General features: G+C 31.5%; 2 non-coding genes across 2 annotated transcripts; one reads left to right on the forward strand and one right to left on the reverse strand.

Annotated features, from left to right (window-relative positions):
* Positions 1-7,945: 7,945 nt before the first annotated feature.
* On the reverse strand, positions 7,946-8,030 carry LOC132616384 (small nucleolar RNA Z159/U59). Its single transcript, XR_009573168.1, has one exon. It is a non-coding gene; the product is annotated as a small nucleolar RNA Z159/U59 (small nucleolar RNA).
* An 8,299-nt stretch (positions 8,031-16,329) lies between these two features.
* Positions 16,330-16,402, forward strand: TRNAF-GAA (transfer RNA phenylalanine (anticodon GAA)). The gene has a single exon. It is a non-coding gene; the product is annotated as a tRNA-Phe (tRNA).
* The last annotated feature ends 8,803 nt before the right edge of the window (positions 16,403-25,205 follow it).

A 25,205-nucleotide genomic window follows, 5' to 3' on the forward strand; every position in this document is an offset into this window, starting at 1 on the left:
CTTAATACACCTTAGGTAATAAGCCTCCTAGGTTTGCGTGATGCATGTCCTTAAAGAGGGTTTTGATTTAGCTCTATCTTAGGCTGACTAGGAGTTGGTTTCCTATAACACAAGGCTCCCCCAAGTGGACAACTTGGGAGTGGAAAGTCCGTGGTTGTCGACTGCACCGCTGATCGACTAAATCCACAAGATCGATCCAACTAAAAGGGTGATTTAGTAGTGCACGGCCGCGAACCGCGAAACCGCTTTAAGTGTGTGAATTTGTGTGAATTTTTCAGGGGTGAAGGGAGTATGAGCGGAATGCCAATTAAGGAAAGCAATATTATTACATAGCAAAATCACATAATAAAACAATCGTTTAAAAGCATATAAGCGAAACAAATAAAGCAGCAATAAAGGCAAAATAAAGAAAACACCCAAAACATCCTACAAACTAACTATTAACCCAAGTTGTTATGGTTAAGAACCTAAAGTCCCCAGCGGAGTCGCCAAGCTATTATACCCCATTTTAGCGGGTCAAAGTAGAGTACAACATATTGGTGATTCCTATTTTGTTTATTTTAAGGAGTCGCCACCTAATTAATTTTAAAGGTGAATTAGGGCACCTAATTATTAACTAAGGTAAAGCTAAACTAAACCTCCGTTAATGGTCTACTTAATTAGTGATTCTAGGTAAGGGTTCTAGACATCCTAATGGAACGGTCTCAGGCATCCATTAAGATCCGTTAAACACGGTTACCGTCCAAACTTAAGTTAATTAATTAAGGCCTAAAAATGCAAATATAACATTTTAAATATTTAGGAAAATAGTTTGTAAATATTATCAAGATCTCAAAAAATATAGAGCATAAGGCTGCTATTTAAATTAAATGGGGAAGTAATTTATAGAAAAGACTTTAGCCATGTTATGCTAGAAAATGTGCTGGATTAGTCAATATACTAATATGCCTTTGAAATAATTCAATGATTAAGTGTCAATTGATTTAAATTGCTCAAATTTATTAAGTGATCAAATAAGGTCAAGAAGGCAATAAGCAAATTAGCTCCTTATTGTTATATGGAAAGTAATCTAAAAACATAACTATTCTCTTTTATGAAAAATTGGGCTTTGTTTGAAAGGTAAGTATTTAAATTAAATTTGAGAAAAAGATTCATCTATAGCCATTACTAGAATGATCATTTAATGCTTTTATATAAAATTAACTATAAAACTTAGAATATAAAAAAAAACTTATAAAATAACGTTTAGGCTATAATTTGAAGTAGGTGAATAATTTGAAATCGGACTTCATTCTTAATTGGATTACTCAACCCATTTTAAACTTGTAAAAGAGTAATTAAAAGGAAATCTTGAACCGATGAAAATAGGCTAAATTATTAAACTTTTAAATACGTTATTTCAAAAACAAACTCAACTCTAACTACCCATTATCACTAACTAATCCCACTAATTCCGCTAGAATTCTCTAAGCTAAGAAAACAAAAAAAAAAAAAAAAAACAAAGATAAAGTGTTAGTCATACAATGCAAATCAAATACAAAAAGTGAAATAGGGTAGAAGGAGGACAAAAATTAAATGGATCGGCCCATTTTAGGCCAATTGCTGCGATCTGTTGCTGTTGTTGGGCTTGGCCCAGAAATCTCTTTTTTTTTATTTGCTACGGATAAGGGGCTAACACGAGAGAGGTCACGTTGGGCTTTTAGCCCAACACCAAATGCGGAAGAAGACGAGTCCCTTGGACTCGTACGCGATGGTCATGCATAAAACGAAAGAAAAGGATTAGTATGTAATCAATAAATAAGGCTAAACATATATAATGTAAATTCAAAACAGACCAGTGGATTATGTATATACTATGTATATTTGAGTATACTTCGTATATACACATTCATAAGGATACTTACAAGGTTAATATCGGAAAGCTTTTGCCCCCGTCTTCCCAATGTTGCACAAGTTCCAAGGGATTTCATGAATCCCAGGCATGGCTAACACCGGGAAGGGTTCAAGCTTGATCCATAATGACCAACTAACCTCCCTATCAATGTGCTAACCACAATATACTTATAATATACATTCATATACATACTTCAAACGAAATATGTTTGCAACACACACAAAATTTAAATAAACCAATACTGATAACGCAGACTATAGGAAAAACCTACTAAATATATTTCACTCACACAAAAATGCACAGAATCTAGACATGGCAGATTGGCAATATCTAACACCTACTGAACTCAGGGAGGACATTTGTAGCATTCGGGCATATTTTCAGTTTATACAAGGCAAAATACTAATGATTATAGCAAAACATCACCCCTGCCAGTAACTCGTGATTCTACTCGACTAAAACTACAAAGGTATCTTTTAACCTTACACAAATCACAGATTCATACATGTTATAATATGCAGATTTCAGAAGTTTTGATTCATTTTTAAGATCCAAAAAAAGTGTCAAACTTCACGCTTAGGACCAGACTGCACTCGATTTAACTTTAGAAATGAAGAAGAATAATTGTCCTTTTCATCTTTAAGAAGCAGATTTCAAGCCCAGTGATATTCAGTTCTAATTTTAATCAACAGAGTGCATCATTTGAGAATACAGGATCTAGCATATTATGGGGCTACTTCAACAGAAACACAAAACTATACAGGACATAGACAAGGGTGTTTAAAGAATTCTACCACATGCTTGGATCACATAGGATAAATGAACACAGTTAAAGTAAAGACAATCGTGAAAGATCATGTAGAAAAATAGGCGGGCTGAATTACAATCAACTACGAATTATACCAGATAGACCAATAAGAGACCAACATTCGGAGGTTCAGGTCATGTTTAAAAACTGTAGAAAGATTGGTAGGCATGCTAATTACATAAATAAGCTAGTTAGGCATCATTGATTCAAGCAACAATCAACATTAGACTACAAACATGCTGGCATCTCCAGGAACAAACAGACACTAAACATAAATAGGATTTCAACATCATTTAACTAACGAGGAATCATGAAAAGAAAACGTATCTTGAATAGATCAATATAATAATCTCCAACTCTACATGTTCTAAGCAAAGGCAGTCACAAGATGAGACAAAAGGGCGAGAGAAAATCAAACTAAGACCTACTTTGTTCAAGCTTCCTATTTAGTATTTCCTTTATGCCTTCAGAAGTCAAAGAAGATCCCAAGGTATTATAGTTATATAAGAAGAGAACCTAGCAGCCTGGAATGGGTAGTGTTAAGCTGAACGAGAAACTCAAAACATTTTTTGGACCTTCCTAAGCCTAGGTATGTCATATTTCATATTACCTCAAACCAAGTGACAACCACTTTGAAATCTTTTTTTTGTTAAACTGGTTTCAGAGCATAGAATATTTAAACTAGATGGTTGTAACTTATTTAACAGTTTAGGCATGAACATGAGGGTCAAAGTAGACAGAATTCCTATATGAGGAATTAGTACAGACTTTCTTTCCTTTCAGTTTCATAAGCCTAGTAACCACTAACTCATACTTGAATCATTGATCAGACTAAACATACTAATGGACCAACAGATGATGAACCATATAATCATTTTAACAAACCAGATATTAGATGAAGATAGATTCTTAAGCATGCTCATGGCAAGGCTAAGCAAATAGCATCATCAGAAAACATTCCGAATACTCAAAGCTAAGCATGTTAAAATGAGACCCCTATATGTTCTAGCTAAACAGCAATTATGTAGTCATGATGAGCTGCTACCAGTATCAAATTAGCATAGATAAGCTAAACGACTTTGTATCTAGGAGACAAGTAATTAAGATAACCTAAGCATGCAATTATACTTACACAGACATTATTTAACAGTGAACCGAGATAAACAACATGCCTATCTGATAATGACTAGACTAAATATTTATCTAAATTAATAACTAAGTGATGTATCAACTACTAAACCATAGGGAACTAAACTTAGCCTACATAATTTACAGAAACATACTGATAACACCTAATTATGCTAAAAAAGCAAACCACACCATTATATGCTAACTAAATGAAATAACTAAGCTTAACAGGGGATAAAGCAAGCAAACACATAAGAAACACAAATATTGAAACTTAAGTTAAAAGGATGAGTAATTACCTTTTTCGGGTGCAGCGAACAGGGTGCGGGGGTTTCGGTACACGCTCGAACACTATCAAATCTGAGCTTGCATGCACTCGGGTTCGATGCGATACCAGGGGCAAAAGAAAAACAGAAAATGATTTAGTATTTTAAATCGATGTCAAGGGGAATTGTGACTACTGAAACTAACATTCTCTAGGGGAATTTGGGCGACTGAAGACCTTTTTTTTAAATGAATTCATAAGCTACCATTTATAGGAAGCGTCTAGGGTTTTTCTAGGGGTTCAAAAAAATGGGCGGGATTTTAAATCGAAATCCGTTCAAATCAAAACGTTAAGAATACTTTTCTGTCATCGATCAGAAACAAACGAGACAAAGAGACAAAATCCATTAAAATTTGGTACTCGAAAATGAAAAGTAGCTGATAAAGGAGATGGATTTGAACTCATAAAGGGCCAAAATCCATTAAAATCGCTTAGATAAAAAACAGACAATGAAGGAAGACGACGACTTACCATGGTTGAAACCTGACGGGGAAAGGACGAGCATTAATTGCCTTTCCCCAAAATGGCCATGCACGGGCTGGGTTTGCGAAAGAGCTCTGTGATTTTGCTGAATTCATCGAAGAAGAGAGAGAGGAGGAGAAGGGGAAAGGAAATAGAAAGAGCGGCGGGTCTAGAAAGGGTGTGTAACCTTAGCTACTTCACATTTTGTGAAACGAATGGGCCGGTTCGGGTAGTGGGCCAGGTCGGGTAGATTTTAACGGGTGTGGGCTAATTATTAACGGACTAGTCCGAAATGTTTGTGAATGGATTGGTTGGGCTCGGATTTGGGCTTATATGGCTGAATGAAAGAACAATTTGGGCTTCTAAATTTAAATAAAAGACTTATGTTAGTTAATTATATACTAACGTGTGCTAAAATATTACCTAATATAAAAGTATGTATTTATTAGTGCTCGGATAAAAAATAAAATTATATGACGTCGTAATAGTCGCGCGATAATATCAGTAAATAAACGCTATTATTTAATTGCGCAAAGATAAATGCGATGCGTGTGCATAAGATGGTAAAAATACTGAAATGATTATAATGCAAATTATAATAATACTGGTGATAATAATAATAACAAAAATAATAATAATAATAATAATAATAATAATAATAATAATAATAATAATAATAGTGGTAGTAGTAAAAATAATAATAGCTAGTGACTACAATACGACAATGAAACACTGGTATTAGTAAAAAGCTAATAATCGTAATAAAGTATAAATAATTATCTCTTAAGTTGCCAAAAATATTAGGAGCGTAAATAAATATTTTGGAGGAAGGAGGGACAAAATTGGGTGTCAACACAAGGTTAGGAACTTGATATTTCCATCTAACAGTTTTTTTATGTGTGGTATATATTAATTAATCCACCATGATGCACAAAGATGGATTCCTCCCAAAGAAGATAGGATATATGTTAGATTTTCTAACATAAGGAGGAGAGAATAGGCAGCTGAGAAATATGTTATGAATTATCATTAGTATGATTCTCATTCAAAAGATAATTCAAGTCAAATGCTAGAAGCATTTTCTGACCCAAAACTAATTTTTAATTTCAGCTGCAAAATGCTCCTATTAAATTCATATCCCTGAAGGACAAAGTCTACAACATGCATGAAGCATGGTAGACTAATTGGTTCCAAACGCAATAATCATTGAAAAGAAAGAGGAGCAAATGATCAATGATCATTATAAGGAGGCAATGTGTTCTTGAAGAGCCTACGACATAGCACTTCATGAAACCTCACGAGAGGTTTAGGTACCTAAAAATAATGGAAGTGATGAGATCTCAATAAATTATGTCACATTGCGAACCGATACAAATGATATATCGTCGACGATATCTTTGGTACAATATAGCGCAATATTGTAAAAGATTGAGGATCTAAATTCTACGTTTATTAAAGCATGCTAACGTAGAAATTATTATCAAGTGAACTTGGTAAGCGTAAAGTTTATTGGACCTGTTGTCCAAACACTAGAAGATGTCACATATTTAAATAGAAATAGATTTTGTCACAGCCTATATGAATTACCTGACAAAATTATATGAATATTCCTGAAGAATTTTAAATGCCTGAAGCATATAAAAGTTGTAGAAATTCATAATTCTTATATGAATTAAGTTAAGCAAGGTGAAAGCGATGTTATCACCTTAATGAATATTTACTAACTAAGGGCACAAATGACTCTATTTATCCTTACGTCTCTGTGAAAATCAAAATCTGTCATATTGTTGGTACAAGTTGATTACTTGAATATTATTGAAACTCTTGAAGAGTTCTCAAAAGCAGTATATTATCTGTTGAAATGAGAAAGTTGCAGAATTTTTTGGTCATGAAGTGTCATATCTTTATGCAATTGATGCATTTATATATTTTGCTATGACTATAAGGGATTATAGTCATACGATGTTGTTCTACATGACAGTCAAATCTTATAAAGATAACATCTGTTTATAAAGCAAGTCAGGAATGCACTTGGAGTGATTTCAATAATATTATATACCAATGCAACTCTAACTAAAGACTGAAGATGCAGCAACATGCATAGCCCAACTAAAGAGAGGATTCAGAAAAGCACAAGACATGTTTCACCAAAGTTGTCCTTCACACACGAGCTCCAGAAGAATGGTGATATCAACGTGCAAGGGATTTGTTTGAGCGATAATATGACTGATTTATTCACCAAGTCTCTACCAATTGCAACTTTCGAGAAGATGGTGCACAAGATTGAGATGTGAAGATTCAAGTTTTTGGATTGAAGTTCTCATCAGGGGGAGTTAATACGCGTTGTACTCTTTTTCCCTTTCAAGGTTTTTGTCCCACTGGGTTTTTCCTTGTAAGGTTTTTAATAAGGCAACCAAATGACATATTATTAGAAATGTCTACTCTTTTTCCTTTACTAGAATTTTTCCCATTGGGTTTTTTGTAGTAAGGTTTTAATGAGGTACATTATCTATCAAATAGACATCCAAGGGGGAGTGTTATAAATATTATTTATTATTGTGGATGTCTATCTTTAGGAGAAATATTAGGGTTAGTGACTTTGGGATCAAGTCATTTTTTTCCTATAAGTATAAAGGTTCTCCTTCATTGTAAATCAATCCCTAACAAGAGAAATAAAAGAATTCCTCTCTTCTCTCTTTGTCTACAATATTGTTCTTGTTTGCTCTATTATTTTATAACAAAATTTTATTTTTACAAATTTAAAAAATCTATGTCAAAATACACGGTTAAAGTTATAAAGTTTGATCCTCGTACTCCGAAAAAGTTCATATAAATTGAAACGGAGGGGAGTATTAAGGAACATTATTTTTGGTCTCCAAAGATTTCTCAGCATGATTTAATCTCAGTAAAGTTTTAAAATGATCATCGTTAGAGACAAAATAAGATCAACATAACAAATTCACCCAGGTAAAAAATAGATTATGGTGTTTTCAAAATATTATGAGTAATCACGGCCCCTTTGGCCATGAAAATTGTGGAAATTGGAGTAGTGTTTGGCCACAAATACAAATTAGAGTTGTTTTTAAATTTTTGTGATTTTAGAATTCTAACTCCGGAAAAAATGTACAAAAATATACATCGCCAAACGACCACTTAACTTCAAAGAAATTGGGGCTTCCAAACTGCTGGGACTATTTATACACTTTGTTAAGTAAAAATTTGGACAATTTCCAATTTAACCAAAATGATGCTAACAAAAGATAGAGATCTCTGTTAGCAATTATAATATATATATATATATATATATAAAGTGCGAGAATATCAGTTTGTCTCTTCAGTTCAGGTCTCCATAAACTTTCCGCATGGTTATTCTCAGAAGAACGAAAGTTATATTTTTGATCATCATCAGAGACAAAAAGGATCTTTATTTTGTTAACACCAATCAAAACAAAATACTCCATCTGTTTTAATTTATGTGAACCTATTTTTTTTTTAGTCCGTACAAAAAAAATGACCTTTTTTATATTTGAAAACAATTTACTTTTATGTAATGATTTATAGTCACACAAAATATATATAACTCATTTGATACCACAAATTTAAAAATCTTCTCTTCGTTTTTAAATTCTATGCTCAGTTAAATGAATTCAAATAAATTAAAATTAACAGGGTTATGAATTAAGATTAAAGGCAGACAAACATGAACAAAGACTAATAAATAGATGAATAATAATGATCTTCAAAGAGACAAAAGGAACAAAACTCAATTTGGCATAACAATAAGAGAGTTTTGAAGGAGAAGAGCAAAGATGCAAGTTCATATGACTTGGCTGCATTTATAAAGCGACATTTGAAATTAATAGAGCCCTAGGCAGCTTGGTCTATACTTTATTTATCAGTTGTTTGGGTTCTTCACCTTAGTCGGCCCATCTTTCTTTTCTTTCCCCACCCTCTATGAAAATATTTTAGCGAAAAAGTCAAATATCATTCGGCCGTCTAGTTTACAAATATGTACATAGTGCAGTGGCGGATTCAGGATTTTTTATTCAGGGAGTTCGAAAAAACTTAACAAAAGGTAAATATAAAACATAATGTTGTCTCCAGAATCGTACCTTGGAAGCTTGAGAGAATTTTGAACACCATGGACTGCTTGAGCTTACCTTTTGAATTTGTTTAGAATATTCAAAACTTATATATGTACACAAACACAGAAAATCTACAATATATATAGTATAATTTTTGTTGAGGGTGTTTGGCTGGACACCTTCCCACCCACTAAATCCGCACGTGGCGTGCATATATATATATATATATATATATATATATATATATATACACAACATATATATTGGTAGTAAATTGGTAGTGTATACTTCAACCATGTTGGTAAACTAGTTGCCGGGGGGTACATTTGTGTAAGTTTTCCAAAAATTTATTATGTGTCTCACATAACTGACACTAGTTATATGAGGCTTTCTTTGTCTTACAAGAAAATGGACCCAAAGTTTGTGAATCCAAAAGTGTAAGATTTGGTCCACTTTTTCTGTGAGACAAAAGAAGTGAGATTCATAGAGCCTGTTTGAATTGACTTATTTTTTAGATGATTTTAAGTTAAAATAACTTTTAAGCACTTTTGTAGTGTTTGGATAAGATAAAAAAAAATACGTTTAAGCACTTATTTTTAAGTCAAAATAATTGATACCTTATAGCTTTTGCTTATAAGCTATATATATATAAGTTATAAGCTCATCCAAATTGGCTTATAATATTATTTTTTCCCCATATGTACTTGTACCGACTTTTTATCCACAAATGCAGATACATTCTATACCTATCAAAAACTAGGGAAAATAGGATACTTCCTCCCTTTCAATCGGCAAATATTTAGCTCGAATGTGGTGTTTAGATAAAATTATTCAAAATATCATGATTAAATTAATAATTAAATTGAGAATTGTTTTAATTAACTACTATTTAGTGATAAAAGTGCATGTGAAGACCTGTGTCATGTATTCATTAGTTTGGTGTAAACATTGGGTGCGGATAAACTTTTGTTATCTTACTTTTATTTATTATATTTATAAGCTAATGCCTTTCTATACTTCTTAAGTAATTTTCTTAAATATCAACATTCTCATTTACCCACAAGCTTGGCTTTTTGTATATTATATATATATATATCTTAAGTCTAAGATGATAAAATTCAAAAGCCTTATTTAGATTCTTAGCTTCATGTCTAATCAAAATAAGACACAAAATAAGATGGAGGGGAGTAGCTTTTGAGCTTGAATCATGTTGGTGGTTGGTTTACTTGTGAGTACGTCTAAAGTGAGTATTTGTAGTCCCGTATCATTACATATATCGTGTAACTTTATCCACCAAAATTTAAGCAGATAGAAATTTGAACCAGAGTACAGTTTTAGGTTGCTTAGACAAGCTAGCAGGAGGAAAATTTGTACTATGCAATGACTGTTATATTTATAGCATGTTAGGCTAAATAATTTGAAAAGTCAAAAGTATTTTTCACACACTTATTTTAGAGCATGAAGGCGTTTGACCAAGCTTTTTAGTGAAGAAACATAAAAATTGTTTTCAGATTTTAAATAGAAGCTAAACAAGTTGTTTTTTCCAGTGCAATTAGTAAGTGATTGAGACTGTAAAAAAAACGGAGAGAGAATAATTTAATTCAATTTAAGATTCTATTTTATGCTTATAAAGACTTTGGAATAAAAAACAATATTCTAAACTCAACTCGGAAACTTACTCTTCCCCTTCCCTCGTGTTCTCCTCTCTGGCAAAAGAAAAAAAGAAAAAGAAAAAAGGAAAGTAATATATAGCTTTCTACGTACCGAGGATTCCTCTCTTTCAACAAATATGAGCTTTTGCAACAAATTTTCAAATATGGAAAATAAACTGCAATTATAAATATGAAGAGATTTTATTTATTAAGATTGTGAGTACAAATTTGTTCATTCCTCGAGTCTTCTCTCCTATTTTTTTCTCTGTAATTCAAGGGCTGTTAGTAGCGTATTTCTTGAACGTAGGATTATTTGAATTTGGATATGTGTGGGCTTTCTTGGGATGTATTTGATCTCCATGAAAGGATATTGTAGATCTTCTTGAAGTATTTGGTTGTCAAGAATCCGACCACTTATTGACCTCTTTTTTAATATCCATGAGTTTATGGTATATTTTGAGAGTCTTTTCAAGAGAATATGTGCCCCTTTTATAGGCATGACTAGGGTTTAGGGAAGAGTAGCCTCCAAGAAACCCTAACCATCTTTGAAGTTTGAAGATGGATTGAACTCATCTTGTAGAGTCCTATTTCAAATTTGATAAATTTTCGTCGTCTACAAGTGCCCCTACTTCAAGATTTGTCGGAGTGTAGACTTGCCGTAACTTGAAGACGAGACTTGAAGTACCCATAAATATGGAGCTTTCATCTTTGCAGTTTTGTGGCTCCAGATTTGGCATATCTTATTTGTGAGAGAAGAGATGAAGGGCAGAGCTGTCCCACTGGGCGTGTCAATTTGTTTGCAATAAATTTTTGATATGCGGAAAGTAAACTGCAACCACAAAAAAAATAAAGAAACAATAGTATTTTATTGATAAATGGTGCGGGTACAAGATCTGTTTATTCCCTTGATTTTTCTCTCCTAATATTTTTTTGTAACTCGAGGGTCGTTAGTTGCTTGTTTCTTGAACGTAGGATGATTTGGATTTGGATATATGTGGACTTTATAGGGATTTATTTGATCTTCATGAAAGGATTTTGTAGATCTTCTTGAAGTATTTGATTGTCAAGAAGAGTCCGGCCACATATTGATCTCTTTATCAATATCCCGAGAAGTATATGGGATTTTCTGAGATATTCTTTCAAGGAAATATGTGTCCCTTTATATAGGTGTGAGTTAGGATTTTAGGGTAGAGTATCCTCCAAGAAACCCTAACGGACCAGAGTTTGAAGATGAATTGGACATTTCTTGTAGAGTCCAATTTTAAATCTGCTAAAATTTCGATGTCTACAAATGCCCCCCACTTCATGGTTTGTTGAAACTCAAAGACGAGACTTGAAGTATTCATATAAATAGTGCTTTCATCTTTGCAGTTTTGTGACTTCGATGAGATATCACTTGGATAGAACAAGCGTTTTGTCCCTAAACATTGCCCTCATTTCACGCTTGATAAATTGTCGTGACCAAGCAAACACGACCATAACTGCACTTGGATTTTGGCTCAACAAAGTGAAGTTTCAACCACTAATTTGGTGTTCATTCAAAACCTTCAAGTAAATGAAGAATTTTCCTTCCGGTATATAAGGAAATTTCTTGGTGTAAAGGAAAAGCAACCACTTCCTTTATCTTACAGCCTTCGGCTAAGATTTGAACCTTGAGGTTTTGCATATTTGATTTGAGAGAAGAGATGAAGGGCAGAGCTATCCCACTGGGCGTGTCAATTTGTTTGCAAAAAAAATTTGATATGTGGAAAGTAAACTGCAACCGCAGACAAAATATGAAGAAACAAGAGTATTTTATTGATAAATGGTGCAGGTACAAGATATGTTTATTCCCTTGATTCTTCTCTCCTAATATTTCTCCGTAACTTGAGGGCTATTAGTTGCTTATTTCTTGAACATAGGATGATTTGGATTTGGCTATATGTGGACTTTCTAGGGATTTATTTGATCTCCTTGAAAGAATTTTGTAGATCTTCTTGAAATATTTGATTGTCAAGAAGAGTCCGGTCACATATTGATCTCTTTATCAATATCCCGGGAAGTATATGAGATTTTTGAGATGTCTTTTCAAGTGAATATGTGTCCCTTTATATAGGTGTGAGTTAAGGTTTAGAATAGAGTATCTTCCAAGAAACCCTAACGGACAGAATTTGAAGATGAATTGGACCCTTCTTGTAGAGTCCAATTTTTAATCCGCTAAAACTTCGATGTCTACAATGAGTACGACAAATTTCAAGAAAATAAGTCACATTAGTAGAAGACAAATGATTTCACCAATAAAAAAGAAGTTAAAACTCAATATTACATGCATACGTATTATTGTCCATGCACGTAGTATTCCCGCATAACACATGCTATCAAATGACAATTTATACAAATTACATGTAAAAATTGCAATGCATGCCTACTCAAATTAGCACTCTTTAGCAAAACGTATTTATATAGGATATGGCCCAAGTTATTATCCATTACAAATAAGCGCTAGTTGCGAAAGAAACAAGAAGGTAACAAGAAGGTGTGTGGGGGTGGTTATTAACAAAAACTCAAAGTGAACATAATTTTAGTTGTTTTCAAAGTCGTAAATATTATAGAAACATGTAGGATTATGTATCGACTTTTTTGTTACTGTATTTTAGAATCGAAGAAGGGTCAAAGTGCTCTCAAAGTATTGAAAAAGTTTTAAAATTAGGCCCCCTTCCATCTGTTGACTATTGGATCATAATTGTCCTTGACATTAAATTGTAGTCTAAAATTGTCCCTCCCATACCACTGATGGGTCATAATTGCCTCTATTGTTAAATTTTAGTTTAAAATTGCCTCTCTTTTTAGCATAAGCTGATGTGGTATACATATAATTAGATTCAACTCATTCACAATCCGACCCATTAACCCAAATCCATTTAAAACTACCTTCCAAAATAAATGTGGATTCAAAGAGGCATGTAGTTTCATCATATCCACGACCACATGTAAGGAAACCAAGATCTAAACTAAGATAGTAGTTAACGATCAACAATAATTTCACGTCTATGTCTCTATGACAAGGTTTAATTGAGGGGAGATGACTATATTTGGCCAAGAAAATTGCAGAAGTATCAATGAGTGATGGAGCGTAACAAAACAAGTTGTAATCTAAAAGAAAGAGTTATGCTATATGTACGTAGCTAGCCAAGTGTTCAAACAGAAGTGACAAAATCTGTAGAAGATTGTATGATTTTAATATACTCCTTCATTCATTTTCAGGAGACTAAGGGCCTAAAAAGTGTGAATTCAGTTTTTCTAAACATAAGGTTCATATGGGATCTTTTTTAACATACAGTATATGATGTTTTTGCATATTGGATGACCTATTATAAACTTTACTTTCAACTAAATTGTCGTTGATGTTACCCGATCATTAGATTGGCAACTTGGCATCTGACTCTGCTTCCTATTCATCTTCTAAAATTTTGGGGAATTGACATAAATATACAACCCTTAAATAATATTGGCATGTTTGTAACCAAATATTTTATTTAGAAATGAAACCCAAAAGAAATGGCATTTAGTAGCCATTTGTATATCTGCCGGCTTAAAAATAGGGAGGGAATATTTCTTCCCCCAAATGTCACGCTATTCACTCCCCCAAAAATAGGAATGAATATCTTTTAATATATTTGATTAAAATCTCTTATCAATTGTGGGAAAAGAAAAAAAAAAAACACTATACTTGAAAGTTATACAGGTCATAGGTTGATATTTTTATATTTTTTTATACATAATAAATATACATTGTTTAATTCTATAATAATTAGAATGTATACATGGTACTTTACATTATATATAAAAATGTATACATGGTACTTCACAATATATAACAAAATATATACATGGTACGTCACAATATATATCAGAAAGTATATATATATATCAGAATGTATACACGGTACTTCACAATGTATACCAGAATGTATACATGGCATTCTTTTTCTCTATCGAATTCTCGGAATGTATACATGGTAATGTATATTAGAATGTATACATGGTACTCTTCTTCTCCATCGAATTCTCCGAATCTATATATTGTGCTTTAAAATATATATTAGAATGCATACACGGTACTTCACAATATATACCAGAATGGTAGGATGTATACATGGTACTCTTCTTCTCTATCGAATTCCCATAATGTATACATGATAACATTAGAATGTATACATGATACTTCACAACATATATCGGAATGTATACATGGTAATCTTCTTCCCTATCGAATTCCAAGAATGTATACATGGTACTTTAAAATATATATCAGAATGTATACATGGTACTTCACAATATATATCTGCATAGTACTTCACAATATATATCAAAATGTATACATGGTACTTTAAAATATATATATATGAGAATGTATACATGGTACTTCAATATATATATATATATATATATATATATATATGTATGTATATATATCTAAACGTAGACATAGTACTTCACAATATATATCAAAAAATATACATGGTACTTTACAATATGACAAATTAAAATTCTCTAAGTCAGCAAAACGTTCAAAAGCTATATCAATTTTTCGGTAATTTTGAAGATTATAGGTATTAAGGGGGGAAAATAAATATCTATATAGATTTTCTAATATACTACTCAAAATAGATGAAGAGATTAGCATGTAATGTGGCTAATTTAAGGATAAAAGCGTTAAAGGATGAGAGAGAGAATCAGTTATAGATCCTATTTTTTTGGTGAACGAATTGGCTGGATAATGCCAAACATTTTAAGGGAAATGCATATTTGGTTATGAGATGCCAATTTTTTTTTTTTTTTTTAAAAAGGTAGGCTTTTTTATACCAATTAATAGCCCATGTTGTCATGCCATGCCAAATTCCCTAAAATTTTTGCTTTAACTTAAAGTATCTGATACTAAAAAGATATTGATCCAACTAATCTGAGTCTGTGTCAAACTAAATAAATAGATAGGTATGAAAGCTATAATTGTAAAGCCTGATTGAATTTATGGCATTGGTTTATACATTTCTCTTTGCCTTATCACAATGAATTATATTTGTTTGATACACTGTTGTCAATATATAAATATTGAATATTGAAAAGAAAAAAAAATCAATTGCAAACAATAAAAAATATTTAAAAAAGGACTTGTGTTGGATTGACACTACAAATCTAATCTAAATAAAATAAATACTTTTCTAAACATCTAATTAAGGGTATTGCTAGAAATTCCAACCATCCCAATATATCTCTCTGCAGAGATTATTCATCTTCTTATTGACAACTAAAATCAAAACCGAGCAATAAGCAAAATCATCGTTCGCCAAATTTCTCAATATCTCTGAATTGGCAATGGCAACTATATATGTTCGAAAGCCAACAGCTGAGAACAAAAAACTACTAGTTGACCATTAACTAGAACTACAAATTACATAACCCAATACTTAAACTATACTAATGGTGTGTGGGATAACACTCAGCTCGTTAAAATTGAGATGTTAGTAGTTACTTTCTCTGTCTCAATTTATTTGATATACTTTCATTTTTAGTCTATCCCACAAAAAATAATACATTTTTATATGTAAAAATAATTTCACTTAAAATTTTCATTTTTACCCTTCATAAAATATTTACAGTAATACAAATATCTATGACTTGTTTTAGACCACAAGTTTTAAAAGTCTTCCTTTATTTCTTAAACGTCTTGCCGAGTCAAACTATATAATACTCCCTCCGTTTCAATTTATGTGAACCCGTTTGAATGGGCACGGAGTTTAAGGAAAAAGAAGACTTTTGAACTTGTGGTGTAAAATGAGGCATATATGTTTTGTGTGGCTATAAATCATTGCATAAAAGTTAATTGTTTCCAAATATGAAAAGGGATTATTCTTTGTGGCATGGACTAAAAAGAAAATAGGTTCATATAAATTGAAACGAATGGAGTATATATTAGGGCAACACATGGTAAGCTTGCGGGGATAGCTCAATTGGGAGAGCGTCAGACTGAAGATCTGAAGGTCGCGTGTTCGATCCACGCGCACTGCAGTTCCGTCTTCCTTTTTCGTTGCACCTTCGCTTATTTGGTTTATTTTTTCTGCTTCTTCAACTGTGATTTTTGTTTCGGTAATTACTTGGAGTAGAATATTATATTGAAAACTGCCAATATCATACTTAATTTTAATGAATGGAGAATTTATATGTGAGAAGTTTTAACTTAATCAAATACATGTGAAATTAAAATTAAAAAAAAAAAATAGGGGAAAGGACACAAATGGCCGCTAGGCCATAAATAATCTCATGCGCTGGTCTATCTATTTCCAAACCCAAAAATTAGCCCATAAACTATTCCCATCTGGTAGCCAAAATCTGTAACAAGCCTTTTGTGGCGATTAAAAAGTCGACACTAAAGACTGGGTGGTCCAACAACCCCCATCGCTTTTTTTTTTCAAAAGTCAGACTTTTTGTGGCGACTAAAAGTCGCCACTACAGGAATGTCAGAAAAATCAGGCTTTTTAGTGGCAATTAAAAACGTCGTCACTAAAGGTTAAATATCCCAAAACATGTATAATATGTGTATATTTAGTAAGAAATATCCCAAAAAAAATCTGAGATGTTTGTATATAATATGTATCGTTTGTGTATAAAAATATGTATCAGTACCTATTTGTAATGTATAGAAACTGTATAAAATATGAATCACTAAGGTATGTATCATTTTTGTATATAATATGTATCATTTGTGTATATAATGTGTATTATAGAATAGAAAATTGTATCATTTTTGTATAGAAAGTGTATATATAATTTCAGCATGTGTATATAAACTATATCAGTTTTGTATAGAAAGTGTGTCATACGTATAAAAAATGTATCATAGAAACAGTATCATTGTGGTATATAATATGTATCACTATTGTATATGTTAAAATAAATATCATATCATTATTGTATAATATGTGTATAATAAATGTATAATTAACGTATAATTTATTTATAATAAATGTATGATTAATTTCAGCATATGTATATAAAATGTATAATTCTTGTATATAAAGTGTATATATAATTTCAACATATGTATATATGTTGTAGCAACCCTTTAGTGGCGATTTTTTGTGACGGCTTAGTCGCCACAAAAACTTTTTTTTTCTTTTTTTTTTTTAAGCGCCTGGGCTGTTGGGCCGGCCACCCTTGACATTATTTTGGGCCAAGCGGCCATTTTTTGAATTATTTTGGGCCGAACGGACACCTAGTGGAATTAAGCTCAAGCAGTGGTTAAATGTGAGATTAATTTGACTGAGTGGACACACAATGTCCTTTTTCCCAAAAAAATACATATCAACTAGAGGTGATCCAATTCACATTTAAGGCCATATATTTCAAAAAAAAAAAAAATTATATCCACAAACATGTCATGATATGTTTAAGAGCTTACGACTACAAATTTTATAAATATTTTTCATCTTATTTTGTATTGAGTTAAAATATGTCACTTAAATTAAAAAAAAAAAAAAAAAAAAGAGTATCAATTATACTTTGATATTACAAATAACCCCCCCAAAAAAATAATTACATATGAACAATTCTATATTGCTCCCCCTTTTCAATTTTTTAGTAATGGAAAGAACTCAATTAGTTATGCTCGGTTGTGTATGGACTTTTCCCCTTTCCCAAAAAATATTTAAAAAAAAAAAACAACAATTGGTTATAAATTAGAAAAAAAAATGGTTAATTTTTTAAGTTGAGTTTTTCAAATTTAAGAATTGGTAACTAGTTTTTATTTTTCAAATTTAAGAGTAGGTAACTAGTTAGTTTTTCAAGTCAAGTTTTTTCATTTACAAAATTTCAACTTTTTTTAAGTGAAAATAAGTACAATCACTTATAGTCTGTTTGGCCAAGCTTATTTTTTCCCAAAAAGTACTTATTTTTTCAATAAGTGCTTATTTTAAAAAAAAGTGAGGTGTTTGGCCAAGCTTTTGGGAGAAAATAAGTGCTTTGGGAGAGTAGCAGAAACGGTTTTTCAGAAGCTAAAAAAAATAGTTTTTGCCCAAAAACACTTTTTTGAAAAGTACTTTTGAGAAAAATAAACATAGAAGCACTTTTTAAAAGCTTGGTCAAACACTAATTGCTGCTCAAAAGTACTTTTTAAATTAATTGGTCAAACACAAACTGCTTTTAGCCAAAAGTACTTTTTTAAAAAGTACTTTTGAAAAAAGTATTTTTTAAAATAAGCTATTTTTTCAAAAGTACTTTTAAAAAAAAACTGTTTTCAAAAGCTTGATCAATCAGGCTATTACTTCTTACTTCAAATACTATTTATTTATGATTAATTTAGAGCCATATCCTGAAAGATTCTTATTAAAAAGCGACTACCTCCTATCAGAATTATCTTCACTTCCAAAGTCAAGTGACCATGAACTAAATGAATAAAGTGAACTGAATTATAATGTATTCTAATACATCCAACTAGATGGCCCATGCCTGTGCTGCGTACGAACCCAACACTTCGGATTATAGTGAATCTATGTCTATGTAGTTGTGTTTAGATAGTGATTATATATATATATATATATATATATATATATATATATATATATATATACTGTGTTCAAAATACGATTAATATAACATTGTAGCTTGTGCTCCGTATTTAAAACTTTATTTTATTCGTGTTTGCTACGAAAATTTATTAATACTTTTTAAAAGAGAAGACTTGTTTAAAAGAAAACTATTTTCCTCTCTTTGAGCAATATTTAAGCATCAGTTGATACTTTCAATTTTAATTCAATTAATTTAAAAGTGTAAATAATTATTATTTTTTATCAAATTTGGATTTGGATAATTCTAATTCAAATTATTAAATTAATTTTACATGTTTAAAACGAAACAAAGTAGAAATTAATTTTCTATTTAAACGAAGAAATGCTATTTTTTAATTTTTGGTAAATATTCTCGGTTTAACTTATTTTACTTGTCATGTTGTCTTTTGCGTGGTTTTTTAAGGAAACATGAATTAGAATTAGAATTATAATTTGACTAATTTACCTTATTCATTACTTGATCTTCATTTGATATTAATCTCTTTTCACATTTATTAGAGTAAGAATAAAAATAAAAAGGTAATTAAATTGTATCTTATTTTTTAAATATATATATTTTAAGTATATTTATGTTAGTAAACATAAAAAATAAATGACATGGTGGAATAACAAATACAGCAATTAAATATTTTGAAGAAAAGTAATAATATGGGGTCCATGTTTTTTGTTGTGCAATGATTTCATTTGGTCTCACTAATGGGTTAATATGCATGTGGCAATGAATCCACTATTATTGACTTGATGGGGATACTTTGGGAATTACATGAATATTGTTTGATTTTTTAATATATGTGGTGCACGTTTTTTTTTATTTGATGTTGCCTTTTTTCTTTTATTTTTTTTAATATGGGGTCCACTTTTTTTTTTCATTAGTTTGGAGAGGGTGGGGTCCACCTTTTTTTTTTTTAAGAGTGACTGTCGACGAAGCATGGGTAAACCGATGCTTCTATATAGTAGAAAATAGAAATATAATAAAGTATTTCTATCTACTTTTTAGAAGAGTTGGTAATATAAAGTATAAAACGTCATTTTTTTGCCCTTAAATAAAAAAGTAGGATCGAACACGGATGACGATCTTGCCTCTATAAATCGGCTCTTCTATATAGAAGTAATAGTAAAGTAATACATATAATTGTTTTATCAAATTTTGATTTGGATAATTCTAATCAAATTATTATATTAATTTTACATGTTTAAAGTGAAACAAAGTAGAAATTTGATTTTCTATTTAAATGAAGAACTTCTATTTTTTAATTTTTAGTAAATATTTTTTGTTTAACTCATTTGACTTGTAATGTTGTTTTTTACACAGTTTTTTAAGGAAACGTCAATTAGAATTATAATTTCACTAATTTACCTTATTAATTATTTGATCTCCATTTAATATTATTTTTTCTTTTATGACATTAATCTCTTTTCACATTTATTAGAGTAAGGAAAAAAAATGAAAAAGTAATTAAATTCTATCTTATTTTAATATATAAGTATTTTAAGTATGTTGCTGTACAATAATTTCATTCGCTCCCACTAATGGGTTGATACGCATGTGGCAATAAATCCATCATTATTGATTTAATTGTTTGATTTTCTAAGCACTTTTTTTTAACATTGTTTGTTTTTTTTAATATGGGATTCACCTTTTTTTTTTTTTTTAATATTACTTGATTTTGTTAATATGGGGTCTTTTTTTTTCCCGTGAGTTTGGATGTGGTGGGTTTCACTTTTTTTTCTTCTCTTGTTTTTTTTTTAATACTGGTTGGTGTTTAATATGGGGCCATGAAGAACTTCTATTTTTTATTTTTTAGTAAATATTTTTTGTTTAACTCATTTGACTTGTCATGTTGTTTTTTACACGGTTTTTTAAGGAAACGTCAATTATAATTATAATTTCATTAATTTACCTTATTAATTATTTGATCTCCATTTAATATTATTTTTTCTTTTATGACATTAATCTCTTTTCACATTTATTAGAGTAAGGAAAAAATGAAAAAGTAATTAAATTCTATCTTATTTTAATATATAAGTATTTTAAGTATGTTGTTGTACAATAATTTCATTTGCTCTCACTAATGGGTTGATACGCATGTGGCAATGAGTCCATCATTATTGATTTAATCGTTTGATTTTCTAAGTATTTTTTTTTAACATTGTTTGTTTTTTTAATATGGGATTCACTTTTGTTTTTTAATATTGCTTGATTTTGTTAATATGGGGTCCACTTTTCTTTTCACGTGAGTTTGGATGTGGTGGGTTCCACTTTTTTCTTTGGTTGGTGTTTAATATAGGGCCCGCATTTTTTTTTAATATTAGTTGTTGTTTAATATATATGGGCCAATATTTTTTTTTTTTTAGTTGTTGTTAATATCATTAGTTGTTAATGAGCATTCACTACCAGTAAAATCTAAGAGAATTCTATAGACATGGCGATGGAATGGAAGATGGGAAAAGGTAAAGTTGAGGTGATTCTAGAATTATACATAAAGCTACGAATAGGTCTTAGCTTTTAGGGTGGGACATCAAGGGAATTTATTTTAATTAAAAGAGAAGGAAATGAAAAGTAATGAGAAATTTATTGGTACGTTAAATGTAGCACATAGTCTAAAAACTGAAGCATGTGTTCGTCGGGACTCAAGACGGACGACGAAAAAGTGCCTCTTAAACTGGCTCTTCTAAAGGGTAGAAATTCCAAACGTGGCTATTCCCCTGCTTAATGGAATCATAACACTAAAATTTTTGGGTTGGGGTCTATCGCTGCTTATATGAGTTCATATTAAAATTTTGATACGGGCCTATCAACACCAACACCCATACTTTTGACTAGGGGTGTACATGGACCTTTTTAAAGACCAAATCAAATCAATTACATCAAATTTTTAAATCTATAAATCAAATCAAACTAATAAAAGTTGGGTTTTTCAACCTCGGGTTTTCTCGATTTTTTCGGGTTGCTCGGATTTTCGGATTTTTTCCAGTAAAGTCTTCATACAAAACATATAACTTATATTTCAAATATTTCTTTAGTCCTAGTAAGATACAACAATCTAATTAAGATATTTATTAAGAAAATAATACAAAACGTGATGAGAGATGACATTGTACTAAAATATTCAACGAAAAAAATTAATGAAATTGCATAAAATAAAATTATTATAATCTAAAAGTACTAAGTCATGCTACAATAAATACAACTAATTTATAAGGCATGTAAAAATAATCATAATCTAAAAGTACTAAGTCATGCTAAAATAAGTACGGCTACTAAGTATTAATAACATGACTAAATATTAAAGAAAAAATAAAATTAAGTTATGCATTTTTACTTTCTAAACTAATATAAAACTAAAGAATAGATATCAAAATTGTTGTCATTTCTTCTTCTTCTTCTTCTTCTTCTTCTTCTTCTTCTTCTTCTTCTTCTTCTTCTTCTTTGTTTCTGATCGGTGACAGAAAAAAACCTCATAACGTTTTGATTTGAAAAGTATTTTTTTGACCAGAAATCCCGCCCAATTTTTGGAACCCTAGAAAAACCCTAGATGTTTCCTATAAATAATGGCTTATTAATTCATTTGGATAAGTTTTTTCAGCCGCCCAAATTCCCTTAGAAAATATTAGTTTCAGCAGTCACAATATTTCTTGATATCGATTAAAAAAATACTAAATCATTTTCTGTTTTCTTTTGCCCCTGGTGTTGCTTCGAATCCGAGCGCATTCAGGCTCAGATTTGGTAGTGTTCGAGTGTATATCGAAACCCCCGCACCCTGTTCGCTGCACCAGAACATCCCTTTTATTTATTTATCAATGAATTAGGTATTTTCTGTTTGTGTTATGTATTTTATGTGCTTTACATGTTTGTTAGTTAGGTAGTTTGATAATGTTTATAGATGTTATTCCAGTTCTGCTTAGAGTAGGCTGGTGTAATTTCAGCATATAAATCAGTTAGTTAGTGTAGTCTTAATGTGTGTTAGCATTAGTTCTATCTTAGTTTATGCATCTATGTTAGCAGGTAGCAGCTGAGTTCAGTTGGCCAATATGTGTACCCTCATATTGATTTGCATGTTCATCTGGTTGTTTAATTAGACAGCTTAAACATTCTAGGCCTAAAATACTGTTTGTACTGCTAGCATGAAACTAAACATGATCTCTTTGCCTTATGTTATGATCGACATATAAAAATCGATTCAGAGAGACCAGTCATTTAAAACCAGTTAAAGCTTCATATTAAAGTTAGCATGTCCATATTAAGGTTTCTTATTAAAGTTAGCATGTCCATATTAAAGTTTCAAACAACTATTCCTTTTCTAAATAATCAGTCGTTTAAAACCAGTTTACTTTTCCTTAACTAGAATATTGTTTGCTTTATTTTCTTTCCATTTGTCTACCTTTCTTTGAGTTGGTAAGGGTCTGCCCTGGTCATGTGCTCACCCATTAAGTATGATATCCAACATTGACAGGAGTCCATCTTAGTGAGAGATTATAAGAAACTGGATCCGTTGTTTATATGCTTTTCTTCTCCCTCATTGATGTGGCGTGAATTTACACCATAATCGATGCTTTTTAACTATAAGTTTTACTTGTTTTTGAGCAAGTCTGTGTTATTTTACGTGGTTTTTGTCATGTTTCAGGTTATATGAGGTCCCTAGAGCCTAAGTGTGGAAAACAAGCAAAAAAGTTGCAAAACTGGGGATAACTGGAAGTTCTGGAAAATTTCGCGGAAAATTACTCTGCGCGATCGCGCCGTGTACTCACGCGATCGCGCCATAGCACGAAATTAATTCCACGCGACCGCGCCGAGACTTCACGCGACCGCGCCCACGCGCTATTTAAATGACACGCGATCGCGTCGACTCAAACCGCGATCGCGATTGAGGGACAGGGGACGCTGACGTCATGAACGCGATCGCGCTGTCTCGTGGCGCGATCGCACTGAAGGAATTATGAGCGTTTTCGACCAGAACCTGGGATTCGCCGATTTCTTCCATTCCAGTTCATATAAATAGAAAACTAGGGCAAATTTTCAGGGGATCTTTGGCAGTTTTTCATCAAGTTTGGAGACTAGTATTTACACCACACTTTGGGGTTGAAGATTTGAAGATTTGGTTGAGTATTTCTTAAGCCTTTAATTCATTTCTTCAATTCCTTGCTTTGTATTGTATATCTAAGTGTGTAGCTTTCTATTCCATAACTTGAATCTCGTTTATGTAAGTATTCTTGATTAAAGTTTGGTTTGAAACTCTTGTTGTGCTTATGTATTGAATGGTTCTTATTGCTATTGAAGTGGGTCTTTGTTGATTTAATTAATCTCGTTCTTGAATGTTTCCAAAGGGATTAGCTAACCCTAGGACTCACCCATTTACTTAGATTGAGCTTGGAAAAGGAAATCTAGGTTGGGAAAGATTAATTAACAAGAATTTGGGTCATTAAACTCATCTAATAACTTGAGCTCGGAAGAGGATAGTTACTTGAGGTTAGATTGATTGTGCCTAATATCACACTCTAAGGCTTGGAAAAGCTTAGAGTGAAATTCATTGATTTGGTTGGAAGACTTTCAATGAGATTTTAGATATCATTATCTATTGACACAAACCCGTTCTTAGTTGTAAAATCGTGAAATACATTGGATCGTTACTTGAGTGTAATTTCCTTTGTATCCAAACTTGTGGCCATTGATCATTTTACTCGCTTTCTAGGTTAGTTTACATTTCCGCATTAGTTATAATATTTCTCAAAAACCTAAATATTATCCATCGTTTGGCTTTAGCGTAGTTGGTGAAAGTTCCTTACTTTCTTAATCGCCTAGCATATTGTTCCCTGTGGGATCGACCCCGACTCATAGTTGGGTAAATATATTGCATACGACCGTGTACACTTTCTCTTTGAGGAGTGTATTTGGACGTTATCACTCATTATTTTTTTTTTGACTAAAATGATTCGAACAATCAGTGGCTATTTATTGAAGATGTTTGAGTCCAAATGGTTTCCCTAGTTGTCATGTTGTGGGATTAGTTCAAAAGACATATATTAGCCCAGGTTGCAATACTACCATGAGCATATCAAGAATGCATGTTTGTTTGAATAAAGGTTCAATCCTACAGTTGAAACGACTTGCTGTATGTCTAAAACTGGGCGTTATATCTATTTGTGATCGTTTAATTTGGCTAAACTGTCTATATGATTTCATGATTAAGCTAAACATGGCTAAGGCACTTTCATATCTACCCTTCCCCTTCTCCCCTTAGGATTTGAGT

This window comes from Lycium barbarum, chromosome 10, assembly GCF_019175385.1.
Source record: "Lycium barbarum isolate Lr01 chromosome 10, ASM1917538v2, whole genome shotgun sequence".
Classification (NCBI taxonomy): Eukaryota; Viridiplantae; Streptophyta; class Magnoliopsida; order Solanales; family Solanaceae; genus Lycium; species Lycium barbarum.